The following is a 13,502-nucleotide window of genomic DNA, read 5'->3' on the forward strand; positions in this document are numbered from 1 at the left end:
AGTTTTGTAATTATAACTAATGAAAATAACAACTGCTTACGCAGAGTGAGTGATGGTGGTGTTGTGGGAAAAATCCACCAGCAGTCAGACTTCGAGATTCTGAAAATACGATTTATTAAACGGAGCTCCGTGGAGACAAGGCACATGGTCTGTAGCAAACCGTCTCTCAATAGTATGTCGGGAGCGGTTCATTTTTATACCCTTTACACAATGGGTATACCGGTGATTCGAACATTATCACATTGTTAAAGGGAGTACAAGTATTTAACCTTTTATGAATGGATACATTTCCTCATGTTTACAAGAGTACAAACAGGTATAGACATTTAGCATTTTATGAATGGGTCCATCTCCTTATGTCTGTGTCTATCAATGGCTAGTTTCGTCTTGTTCAGGTGCTAATCGGTTCCCTCGCATTCATATTTCCCGCGTTCCTGTAACGTTAATCTCGGCTCTTTGTTTAGGGGTTTCCTTATCTTAAAAGATGTTTGACCCTTGACTTTGGCTTCCTGAGGTGTTTGTTTGCTATGAGTCCCTGTCTGTACTTTGGAAGTGGCTTGTCTGTTAGGATTTTGGCTTGACGTTATTTCTGAACAGCGGGAGCCTGTGTCTGCTTTTCTGGCTTCTTTCCCAGTTAACCCTGTGTGTCCCAGGCAGCCATTTTAGAGTGTGCTTTCTTGTATTGCCATTTTAAAGTGTGCCCCCCTTGTATTTTCCCCTTTACAGTGGTACAGTGGTGAGCATAGCTGCCTTGACCCGGGTTCGATTCCGGGCCATCGCATTGGTAATGTATATTGGACATTATCGGCGCCCTCTTGTGGTTTACACGCACCATTTGACTGAAATGAAGTGGACTTTATTTTTCGGATGCAGAATTCGGGTTCAATTTGATTTTAATGAAAGGTTATTGAAAAAGAATAACAAGTCTCTGAACTAGTGAATGAGTTCTGGATCAGAGACAAAGATACAAATTAAAAGGAGACGAACAAATTTCAACTCACACCCTGTGCTCTGCATCATTCCGGTGCCTGATAAAGGTCTGTGAATGTTGCTAAGGCGGTTACATCACAGTAGCAAATAAGCAGCTGCGATGGCCGAGTGGTTAAGGCGTTGGACTTGAAATTCAATGGAGTTTCCCCACGCTGGTTCGAACCCTGCTCGCAGCGGATGCGATTTGAAATATTAACTCTACTGCTTCAGGGCAGCCACTGGCTCAAAGAAGGTTTGCTACGTTTTGGCATTTAGTATTTGGATCTCCATCGTGCATTCAGCTGCATGGCTCCGGGCTGGGTGCAGGAAGATGGGCTTGGAAAGGACACCTGGGTGTCCTTATTATTTTGTAAATTGAATTTGTGTCTTTATATGCCCTGTTGTGAATAGAACTCCCACTCACCTGATGAAGGAGCAGCAAGCTTTGTTACCAAATAAACCTGTTGGACTTTCACCTGGTGTTGTGAGATTTCTTGCTGTGTCCTTGGACTGGCATGGCAGGATAGGTTCAATGGCTTCCTTCTGTGCTGTTATTTTTCTATAATTCTTCCTGTGGTTCAATGAGAAAATTCATAACATGAACATTTTCTTTTAAAAGCAGCATCAAGGCACAAAGGCAAAATACGGTCTCATGTCAGAGGAAGATTCTTATGCAATGGCATAAGAATGCACACAGAGCATAAAAATACATTTCATCAGAATACATTGAATGAATATTTCAAAATGCTGCTTCGGTGATATCACATCATGTTCATTCAAACACATTGCAACAAGCTGGTCATTACTGGGCGTTCTGTATTCCTCGTTATAACAGTTTGGGAATGGAAGGAGCAGGTTCACATCTGCACATTGACAGGATCAAACTGTCTCAGATTGACAGCTCCCAGGACAGGCTTTCCTCTTCTCTCGCTCTGTGCTGTGGATTCTCAGGGATTAGTTGGGGTTTCCCAGCTCAGTAACTGTAAAAGCCTCTGAGGCCAGCAATGCTCACAGTGTCTGCTCCCCAGATTCAGGGGGCTGCAGCCAATCAGAGCTGTGCCTGATTTAACCCAGAACTGGTTGAAATGATGATATTTTTCACAAGCTGAATTCTATTTGATCAGATGAAGATACAGATTGTGTGCACTCAGTCACTAAACAACAATATCCCGCCTTCATATCGAGTGGATGAGAGTGGGTGGAGGGAGAGACAGAGACAGAGTGAGTTAGGGTGGTGAGAAACAGACGGCCAGACAATGTCTCAGTGACAGAAATCCTTGTAAATTCCAGCTTTAGCCAGAAAGATTCTCTTGGAGAAACAGAAGCTGCAGTATGTGGAAGAGACACGTTATTAATCCCACACTCAGGAACAGTGCTGCGTTTTGACAGAAGAGATGGGGAGAGGCAAAATAAACTGAATGGTCCAGTTCAAAACTGTGTGCAGGCTCAGAGGGAGTAGGTTCAGGAAGATATTTGAAATTGAGACAGTTTAGGACAGTCGCTTGCAAAGTGGATGGGATCCTTGGCTTCACAAATGGAAGCACTGAGTATCCATTGGATCCCGCATAATCCACAGTGTAAAAGGAGGCCATTTGCCCATTGCATCTGCACTGACTCTCTGGAAGAACATCTTTCGCCCATGGCTAACCCTCTTACTCTACACATCTTGCGTCACTAAGCGGCAATATATCATGTCTAATCCATTTATTCTGCACATCTTTAGTCTATGGGAGGAAACTGGAGCACCTGGGGAAACCCATGCAGATACAGGGAGAATGTGCAAACTCCACACAGACAGTCAGCCATGGAGGAATTGAGCATGGGTCTCTGGCGCTGTGAAGCAGCAGCGCTAACCAGTGCCACTCTGCTGGTGTAACTTTAACAATCCAATTCCTTTCTGAATGCCTCACTTGAAGCTGCATCACCACATTGTCAGACAATGCATCCCAGAGCTGAACTACTCTCTGCGGGAAAGGGTTTTCTCATTATGCTTCAATCACTAATGAAGGGTCAGTAAATTGGTCCACGGGGGTGAAAGGGTTTCATATGATGTGACCCTTCGTAAACTGGGTCTGTATTCTCTGTGATTCACAAGCATGAGAGGCAAAACATTAAAACATACAAGATTCTGAAGGGGTTTGATTTTGTGGACATTGGGAGATTGCGGAAGCTGGCTCAGTGTAAGGATCAGATCATTTCGGACTGACATGAGAATAAATTTCAGCACTCATTGGGTTGTGATCCTTTGACATGCTCCATTGTTGAATACACTAGTGGTGGCACAGTGGTTAGCATTGCTGCCTCAAAGCACCAGGGAACCGGGTTCAATTCCACCTTGGGTGATTGCCTGTATGATGTTTGCACATCCTCCCCATGTTTGCAATTCATCCCATTCTCCAAAGTTTAGATGGATTGACCATGCTAAACTGCCTGTTAGTGTCCCAAATATATTGGTTAGGGGGATTAGCAGAACACGTGGCGTTACCGGGATAGGTTCTGGGTGGGATGCTCTGTCAGAGAGTCAGTGCAGATTCAATGGATCAAATGGCCTCCACCTACACTGCAGGTTATGACAGTCTATGACAATTAAGGCTGAGATAGACAAATTTTGGTTTCTCAGGGAATCAAGGGAGTGAGGAGTAAAGTGGAGTTCAATCCCAAGATCTGAAACTCCATAAGCAGCTGGAATGCCCACATCTGGAGTCTGCATCCACAGTTTGGAACCCACACTTTCAAAAAGATATACAGCTGATATAAAGAGTGCAAAGCTGTGTAACCAGGAAAATGGAAGGCATGAGGGGAATACTTAGTGAGGGATTAAGAATTATTGGATTGCAACCTTTCAAGAGGTTGATTTATGGTTTATTTCAAATTTATAAATTGATACATGGCCTTATTACCCAAGCTTGAAAAGTTCTTTATTCGGAGTTACCATATTTTTGGTGATCGTCAGTATCAACTACAGAAATTTGATTCACATCTTAATAGTCACAGTTTGTTTTCTCCCCAATAGAACTGCTGATATTTCAAATGATTTTGTTAGGAATGCTGAAAATGTAGTGACTTTTTAGAAAACTTGTCAGAAATATAGTGTGATTTCTATCTATGTATTGTCTGATGATGTTGCTGTTCTTGTTTTAATACTGTGCCTATGTGCTTTGCACTGTATGGCAATAAAGACACATAAACCATAATTGTTTTGAATGGTTTAACATTATTGATGAGCCACATAGTAAATGTCTGCCCTTATTTCCTGTGTTCTTGTGACTGGACAAGACACAAGCATGGATACTGAGGGGAAAAAAGGGTGGAAATTGCAGAGGCAATGGTTAAAAGTTTTCGATCCGAGCTAGTTATATGAGTGGTGCCAGAGGACTGGAGAATTGCAAATGGTAAATACACTTCTTCAGAAAAGGCTGTGAGGATAAGCCAACTAAAGTCCAATCAGTTTAACCTCAGTAACATGAAATATTCTCCAAACACTGGAGATTAAATTAACACTCACTTGTGCTGATGTACATTAAGGAAAACACATACATAATGATTAAAGTGGAATCATATTTTACTTGCTTAAGATTTTAATGAGGGTAACAGAAAAGGTTGATGAGGGTAATGTGGTTAATGTGAACATGGACTGCCAAAAAGCATTTTATAAATAAAGGGGCACACAGCAAACTTGTGGTAACATTTGGAGCTGATAGAATAAAAGGGACAGCAGCAACATGGATAGGAATCTGACAGAGTGACAGGAAACACAGCAGTGGGAAATGTTTTTATTTGGAATATAGGTCGGTTAAAGTGGGATTCCAGGAGGGTTGGTGTTAGGAATCCTGCTCTTCCTGATACATATTAGAGACATCGGCAATGCTGCACAGAGCACACATTCAAAATTGTGGTAATTACACAATACGTGACAGCATTGTGAACTGTGAGGGGGTAGTGTTGAAGCTCAAAGTTACTTCGACAGCTTGTGGATTAGTGAGACAAGACCAATTTAAAGCAGAGAAGTGTGAAATGATTTATTTCAGTGGGAAGTAAAGGGAGAGACAATATGAAAACAATGATACAATTGTAAAGGCATGCAGGAACAAGGGACTTGTGATTAAATATGACACTAATAATTGCTGTTTGGGTGACAGGTTGAGAGTGTGGTTACTAAAGTATTTGGGATTGTGAGCTTTATACATAGGGGCACAGTTTACAAGACCAAGCAAGTTATGGGAAAGCAGTATAAAATCCTGGTTTGGCCTCAGTTGGAGTATTGCATTATCTGCAGGACAGCACTGTTTAGAAAAGAGGGGAAGGCATAAAAAAGGTTGCAATAAATCTCTGGGCGAGGGTCCAGGGATGAAGAAGTTCAGTTGCATCGGGAGATTGGAGAATTTGGGTCTTTGGTGAAGAGAAGGTTGAGAGGAGATTTGATAGAGGTGTTCAGAATTGTGGAGGGAAGTGGAAGGAGCTGACAGGGAGAAGCTGTCATGTCCCAATCTTCCTCTGTCAGGAAGTGTTCCCCAAACTGAATGAACAGGGCACTGTTCCTGGTTACACTTCTCTGGCAATGCTAAATATTCCGAGTATTTGTTTTAATGTGTAATATTTAAGATAATTATACAAACACAACAAATTGTTTAGAGTAAAGAAGAGACATTAAAAGTGAAAATTCATGTTGACATCTCTCTGCTGGGCTTTGAGTCTTTCCAGTATGGGCCACTGATCTGATTAATCCAAAGATGTTTTTCCCAGTCGCCTGCGTAACATGGCTTGAATCCTGGACTTCCAGCTTTTGAACTGCACAGCAGAGCGTTTAAGAAAGTATTGGGGCTGAATGGCCTCATCTGTGCTCAAGTCCTCCTTCCGTCTGGTGAGCTGATCTGACACCCACCCCAGAGTGGAGTTGCTGCACAGATTGCCTTAAAAATGGTCTCTCAGCTGAGGGAATAACTGTGAATCTCATCACCACTTCCATCCTGACTAATTTCCTCCACTTCAAACCGTCCATCAATGCCAGAAGGAGTCAGAACTGGAGTAGGAGTCTCCACCAATGATTCAGTCCCATCTTTGACCACTCGAGCATCCTGCCTTGCCTCACATCTTCTCTGTTCTCCAGCAGCGATGATGTTCCAGGGTCTTGGCTACTCTGAGTGGCCTGTTGGAGGATCGCCTTGCTCCAAAGCAGCTATCTTTTGATGTTTGTCAGCAAGTTGTTGAAACTTGGCTCCTCTTCACCTCCAACTTCAGACCAATCGGGGACTTCCAGCTTCCAAGCTTCTGGGGCTGGTTGAGCAGAAACAACAATAATTGAGGATTTTGCAGCGTTGCCACATTCGAGCAGATTTCCACCTGGGGCATTTCATTAAACACCGGCTTTTTCACTTCATTAACAACTATAGGAATGGCAATGCAATGTATTGGCCCATTTATCCTCACATAGGATTTCGCACATCATGTTGAAGTTGCACAAGACATGGGAAGGCCACACTAGGAATACCGTATGCAGTTCTGGTCACCCTATTATAGAAAGAACATTATTAAATTTGAAAGAATGCAGAAATGATTTACTAGGATGCTACCGGGACTTGATTGTTTGAGTTATAAGGAGGGGCTGAATAGACTGGGACTTTTTCCCTGGAGTGTAGGAGGCGTGGGGTGATGTTATAGAGGTCTATAAAATAATGAGGGCCATAGATCAGCAAGATAGTCAATATCTTTTCCCAAAGATAGGAGAGTCTAAAAGTGGAGAGCATCGGTTTAAAGTGAGAGGGGAGAAACACAGAGGGTGGAGTCTGGAACGAGCTGTCAGAGATAGCAGCAGAGGTGGTTACAATTTTGCCTGGGCGGCATTGATGAGTTGGGCTGAACGGCCTGTTTCCAGCTGTAAATCTTTGTGACTGTATGACTATGACTCCAGCCCTATCCGGAAACGATGCAGGTTGTCACTATCATTGCTGTAAGTGGGAGGTGGACAATGCTCATTCACAACATCTGTATTCCGTTTGAACAGCTGGCAGGTAGAACACCAAATCAATGGTAAATATTCTGTCAACATCCAGTGAAACTGGGGAACTATGTTAACGGGTCGGTATATTGACAACACAGGACTCTGTGACAATAGCTTCATCCCCAACAGGGTGATGTCACCACATCCACAATTTCCCCAGTTTGGAGATTCCAGTCAGGAAGCAAGGAGCAAAGTGTAAGACACCAGAGAAAAGACAAGAGATCTTCATTTCTATCAAACAAATCATTATGTCAGGAGTTCCCAAAGGACAGCCAATGAATGACTTCTTTAAGAGGTCATAGTCATAGAATTTTACAGCACAGATAGAGGCCATTCAGCCCCTCGTGTATGTACTGGCCATCAGCATCTATCTATTCTAATCCCATTTTTCAGCGCGGATTCAAACATGTACGACCTGATGAGGGAACCAAACGTAACATTTCCACATTTGCTGACAACACAAAACTGGCGGAATTCTGAGTTGAAGGAGAATGCATGGAGGCTTCAAGGTGATTTGGACAACTTGAGTGAGTGACCAAACACATGGCAGATGCAGTACAACGCGGCTAAACGTGAAGTTCTACAGTTTGGTGTGAAAAACAGAAAGGACAGGATGAGAGGAGATCTGATTAAAACATAAAATTCTAACAGGGCTGGACAGATTAGCTGCAGGAAGGATGTTTTCCTTGGTTGGGGAATGTAGAACAAGAGGACACAGTCTTATGATACGGGGTTCACCATTTAGGAAGAAGAGGAGGAGAGATTTCTTCACCCATAGAACATCGAACATAGAAAGCCACAGCACAAACAGGCCCTTCGGCCCACAAGTTGCGCCGATCACATCCCCACCTCTAGGCCTATCTATAGCCCTCAATCCCATTAAATCCCATGTACTCATCCAGAAGTCTCTTAAAATACCCCAACGAGTTTGCCTCCACCACCACCGACGTCAGCCGATTCCACTCACCCACCACCCTCTGAGTGAAAAACTTACCCCTGACATCTCCTCTGTACCTACCCCCCAGCACCTTAAACCTGTGTCCTCTCGTAGCAACCATTTCAGCCCTTGGAAATAGCCTCTGGGAGTCTACCCTATCCAGACCTCTCAACATCTTGTAAACCTCTATCAGGTCACCTCTCATCCTTCGTCTCTCCAGGGAGAAGAGACCAAGCTCCCTCAACCTATCCTCATAAGGCATGCCCCCCAATCCAGGCAACATCCTTGTAAAGCTCCTCTGCACCCTTTCAATGGCTTCAACATCTTTCCTGTAATGAGGTGACCAGAACTGCGCGCAGTACTCCAAGTGGGGTCTAACCAGGGTCCTATAAAGCTGCAGCATTATCTCCCGACTCCTAAACTCAATCCCTCGATTAATGAAGGCCAGTACGCCGTACGCCTTCTTGACCGCATCCTCCACCTGCGAGGCCGATTTAAGAGTCCTATGGACCCGGACCCCAAGGTCCTTCTGATCCTCTACACTGCTAAGAATGGTACCCTTCATATTATACTGCTGCTTCATCCCATTGGATCTGCCAAAATGGATCACCACACACTTATCCGGGTTGAAGTCCATCTGCCACTTCTCCGCCCAGTCTTGCATTCTATCTATGTCTCGCTGCAACTTCTGACATCCCTCCAAACTATCCACAACACCACCTACCTTGGTGTCGTCAGCAAACTTACCAACCCATCCCTCCACTTCCTCATCCAGGTCATTTATGAAAATGACAAACAGCAAGGGTCCCAGAACAGATCCCTGGGGCACTCCACTGGTCACTGACCTCCATGCAGAGAAAGACCCCTCCACAGCCACTCTCTACCTTCTGCAGGCAAGCCAGTTCTGGATCCACAAGGCAACAGCCCCTTGGATCCCATGCCCTCTCACTTTCTCAAGAAGTCTTGCATGGGGGACCTTATCGAACGCCTTGCTGAAGTCCATATAGACCACATCCACCGCTCTTCCTTCGTCAATGTGTTTGGTCACATTTTCAAAGAACTCAACCAGGCTCGTAAGGCACGACCTGCCCTTGACAAAGCCGTGCTGACTACTTTTGATCATACTAAACTTCTCTAGATGATCATAAATCCTGTCTCTCAGGATCCTCTCCATCAACTTACCAACCACTGAGGTTAGACTCACCGGTCGGTAATTTCCCGGCTGTCCCTGTTCCCTTTCTTGAATATAGGGACCACATCTGCAATCCTCCAATCCTCCGGAACCTCTCCCGTCTCCATCGACGATGCAAAGATCATCGCCAAAGGCTCCGCAATCTCCTCCCTCGCCTCCCACAGTAACCTGGGGTACATCCCATCCGGTCCCGGCGACTTACCAACCTTGATGCCATTCAATAGTTCCAACACATCCTCATAGGGTGGTGAACCTGTGGATTTCTCTACCTCAGAAGCTGTGGAGACCAAGTCACTGCATATATTCAAGAAGGAGAGAGAGGTTTTTTTTAGATTTTACTGACATCAAGGGGTATTGGGAAAAATGAGAAAATGGAATTGAGATAGAGGATCAGCCATGATCACATTGAATGATGGAATAGACTCGAAGGGCTGTATGGCCGACTCCTCTTCCCAGTTTCTATGTTTTCAAGTTCTGATGAAAGGTCACAGACCTGAAACACTAACTCTGTTTCTCTCTCTAAACAGATGCTGCACAATTTGCTGAGCTTGCTTTTCTGCTTTCATTTCAGATTTCCAGCTTCCGAACAGAACCCAGCCAGAGTCAGCACCTTCAGGAGAGAGGGAGAGAGGAACCAGTGAGTGTAAGACTGAAGCCAGCCAGAGTCAGCACCTTCAGGAGAGAGAGAGAGGAACCAGTGAGTGTAGAACTGAACCCAGCCAGAGTCAGCACCTTCAGGAGAGAGAGAGAGGAACCAGTGAGTGTAGAACTGAACCCAGTCAGAGTCAGCACCTCCAACAGAGAGAGAGAGAGAGAGGAACCAGTGAGTGTAGAACTGAACCCAGCCAGAGTCAGCACCTTCAATAGAGAGAGAGAAACCAGTGAGTGAGAACTAAACGCAGCCAGAGTCAGCACCTTCAATAGAGAGAGAGAGAGGGGAACCAGTGAGTTAGAACTGAACGCAGCCAGAGTCAGCACCTTCAATAGAGAGAGAGAAAACAGTGAGTTAGAACTGAACGCAGCCAGAGTCAGCACCTTCAATAGAGAGAGAGAAACCAGTGAGTGTAGAACTGAACCCTGCCAGAATCAGCACCTTCAGTAGAGAGAGAGATAGAGAGAGGAACCAGTGAGTGTAGAACTGAACCCAGCCAGAGTCAGCACCTTCAAGAGAGAGAGAGAGAAACCAGTGAGTGCAGAACTGAACACAGCCAGAGTCAGCACCTTCAGTAGAGAGAGAGGAACCAGTGAGTGTAGAACTGAATCCAGCCAGAGTCAGCACCTTCAGTGGAGAGAGAGAAACCAGTGAGTGTAGAACTGAAGCCAGCCAGAGTCAGCACCTTCAGGAGAGAGAGAGAGAAACCAGTGAGTGTGGAACTGAACCCAGCCAGAGTCAGCACCTTCAGGAGAGAGAGAGAGAGAGAGAGAAACCAGTGAGTGCAGAACAGAACGCAGCCAGAGTCAGCATCTTCAGGAGAGAGGGAGGAACCAGTGAGTGTAGAACTGAACCCAGCCAGAGTCAGCACCTTCAGAGGATAGAGAGGTAACTAATCGAAACCCTGTATTCAAGAACAGATGATGTGGAGATGCCGGTGTTGGACTGGGGTAAACACAGTAACAGCTTTAACAACACCAGGTTAAAGTCCAACAGGTTTATTTGGTAGCAAATGCCATTAGCTTTCAGAGCGCTGCTCCTTCGTCAGATGGAGTGGAAATCTGCTCTCAAACAGGCCACAGTTTGCCCTGTTTGAGAGCCGATTTCCACTCCATCTGACGAAGGAGCAGCGCTCCGAAAGCAAATGGTATTTGCTACCAAATAAACCTGTTGGACTTCAAGAACAGAGGCAGAAAAGAAAGAGGGAACCAATGAACAGTGAGCTGAACGCCGGTCAGCGGGCAGTTGCTGGAGTCCATCATCAAGCATTTGGAAAGCAGGGTTATAATCAGCATGGATTTAAGGGAGGGAAATCACGCTTGACAATACTACTGGAATTCTTTGAGGATGTAACTAGGAGAGTTGACCAGGAAGAACCTGTGGATGTGGTTTATTTAAACTTTCAGAAGGCTTTGGGCAAGGTCTCACATGACGTTTTTAAGTTTTAAAGGTTAATTTGTTTTTTAGTGTCAGAAGCAGGTTTACATTAACACTGCAATGAAGTTATTGTGAAAATCCCCCACTTGCCAGACTCTGCGACCTGTTCAGGGAGAATTTAGCATGACCAATATACCTAACTAGCACATCTTTCAGATTGTGGGAGGAAACTGGAGCACCCAGAGGAAACCCACATAGACGCAGACGTACATAGATGTACTTACAGACTTCACAGTGACAGTGACCCAAGCCAGGAGTCGAAGCCGCGTCCCTGGCGCTGTGAGACAGCAGTGCTCACCACGGTGCCACCTCTCTACTATATAAAATTAAAGTACATGGGATTGCAGGTAGTGCCCTGTGATGAATGGAAAGCTGGTGAACAGACAGGAAGCAAAGAGATGGCATAAATGGGTATTTTTCCAATTGGAAGGCAGTGATTAGTGGGGTACCGCAGGGATCTGCGCGAGGACCCCAACTGTTCATATTATATATTAATGATTTGGACACGGGAGCTAAATGTATTATCTCCAAATATGTAGATGATACAATTGTGTGGGAGGGTGAGCTTTGAGGGGCATGCAGAGATCCTCCAACGTGATTTGGACAGGCTGAGTGTGTGGGCATCTACATGGCAGATGTAGTATTATGTGGATATTATGGCAGATGATGAAATTTGAATTCACTATGAATCTGCAATCAAAAATCTAATTGTCGCTTGTCATTGAACCCTATCTGGTTTACTAATGTCCTCTAAGCAAGGAATTCTGCTGGGCCAGAGTGTGTTTGAATTGTCACGTCTAAAGGTAACAAAAGCATGGATGAGGGTTTCAGGGACGGGTGAGTTGAGGTATTACAAACACTGTGTGATGTTACACAGCTGGAAATAGGTGATCTTGGTGAAGGAACAGATATGTGGTTGGAACCTTATTTCCAAGTCTGATGAGGTGCCAAGATTATGAGGGTTTGTTTCAAACTCGGACATTGACAGTGGGAGATGGACTCAGTGACTGAGAACAGAATTTGTAGTGGAAACGTTGGTCTTCCAAATATTTAATTGGGGGAATTCTCTGCTTAGCCAGTACTCGAGGTCGGAGAAGGAGTGTAATAACTTAATAACAGGGGATTGGTTGTGAGAGGTGATGGTGAGGTAGAGCTGGGTGTTATCAGCAGACATGTGAAAACTAACACTGCTTTCAGATAATATCACTGAGGGGTAAGGTGTAGATGAAAAATAGGAAGGAGCCAAGGATATATCCTTGGGTGATTTCGGTGGTAACAGAACAGGATGGGAAGAGAAACCATTGCAGGTGATACTCTGCATATGACCAGAAAGATAAGAATGGAACCGGCCGAGTGCAGTCTTACCCAGCTGAACAATCCCTCCTCATCTCCTCATCCTTCTCAACCTACCCACACCTTTGACATGGTTGACTGCCCCATTATGCTCCAATACCTTCCCACTGTCAGGTCAGTGTGCACAGCAGGTGAAGATGTTAATGTACCTGACATCCTGGGAAAACTAATGATGGATGAAGGCCCACTCAGTAAACGAGTGGAGAGAAAGCTGGAGTTCTCAATCATCTTCATCTCGAGCGGCAGCTCCTCCCTCTCAATATGTGTGGTGAGATCAGGCCATTCTGCTCAGTCAGGAACACCCAGACTGACTGTAAGAGAGAGAGAGGCTGTAATTAGAACCAAACAATAAGGGAGATTCACTCAAAGTAACCAAGCCCCATCCCAAAACAGAGCACAGGAAGATCCCAGTATCTAACCGTGGCCTCTGCAAAGTGAGCTGCTCTAACCTGCTGTGACACTGAGCCCAACACACAAAGCACGGGAAGATCCCAATTTATGTGCTGATTGGTCTGACTCCAGGGAGTTTGCAGTGCCGCTATTGCTGAGACGGGGGAACTGCAGCGTGACATGTTTACACAGGAAGCTGCCATTGGAAACACTAAGCTGCGGATTTATAGAATCCGACAGTGCAGGAGGAGGCCATTCTGCCCATCGAGTCTGCACCAACTACAATCCCACCCAGGTTCTACCCCCAGCACTGACCCGAGCTGGTCCCCATGAAACGAAGGAGCAGTTTAGCACGGCCAATCCACCTAACCCGCACATCTCTGGACTGTGGGAGGAAACCGGAGCACCCGGAGGAAACCCACGCTCCCCACGCTGTGAGGCAGCAGTGCTAACCACTGTGCCACCCCATTTACAGCCGGGCAGGATGAGATTCCCGCAACCAAAACCCTTCACCCATCCGGAGCCCCGCTGTGGATGGATCCGGACCCGGGGATTTTAGCCACTGGCGGTACAT

The 13,502-nt window shown here is 45.3% G+C and overlaps 1 protein-coding gene and 1 non-coding gene across 2 annotated transcripts in view; both read left to right on the forward strand.

Moving 5' to 3' along the window:
* LOC144482317 (uncharacterized) overlaps positions 1 to 13,502 on the forward strand; it is a 474,174-nt gene that overhangs the window by 227,475 nt on the left and 233,197 nt on the right. The window lies entirely within an intron of this gene.
* On the forward strand, positions 1,085 to 1,166 carry trnas-uga (transfer RNA serine (anticodon UGA)). The gene has a single exon. It is a non-coding gene; the product is annotated as a tRNA-Ser (tRNA).

The sequence above is a fragment of the Mustelus asterias genome, unplaced genomic scaffold, assembly GCF_964213995.1.
Source record: "Mustelus asterias unplaced genomic scaffold, sMusAst1.hap1.1 HAP1_SCAFFOLD_35, whole genome shotgun sequence".
In the NCBI taxonomy this organism is placed as follows: Eukaryota; Metazoa; Chordata; class Chondrichthyes; order Carcharhiniformes; family Triakidae; genus Mustelus; species Mustelus asterias.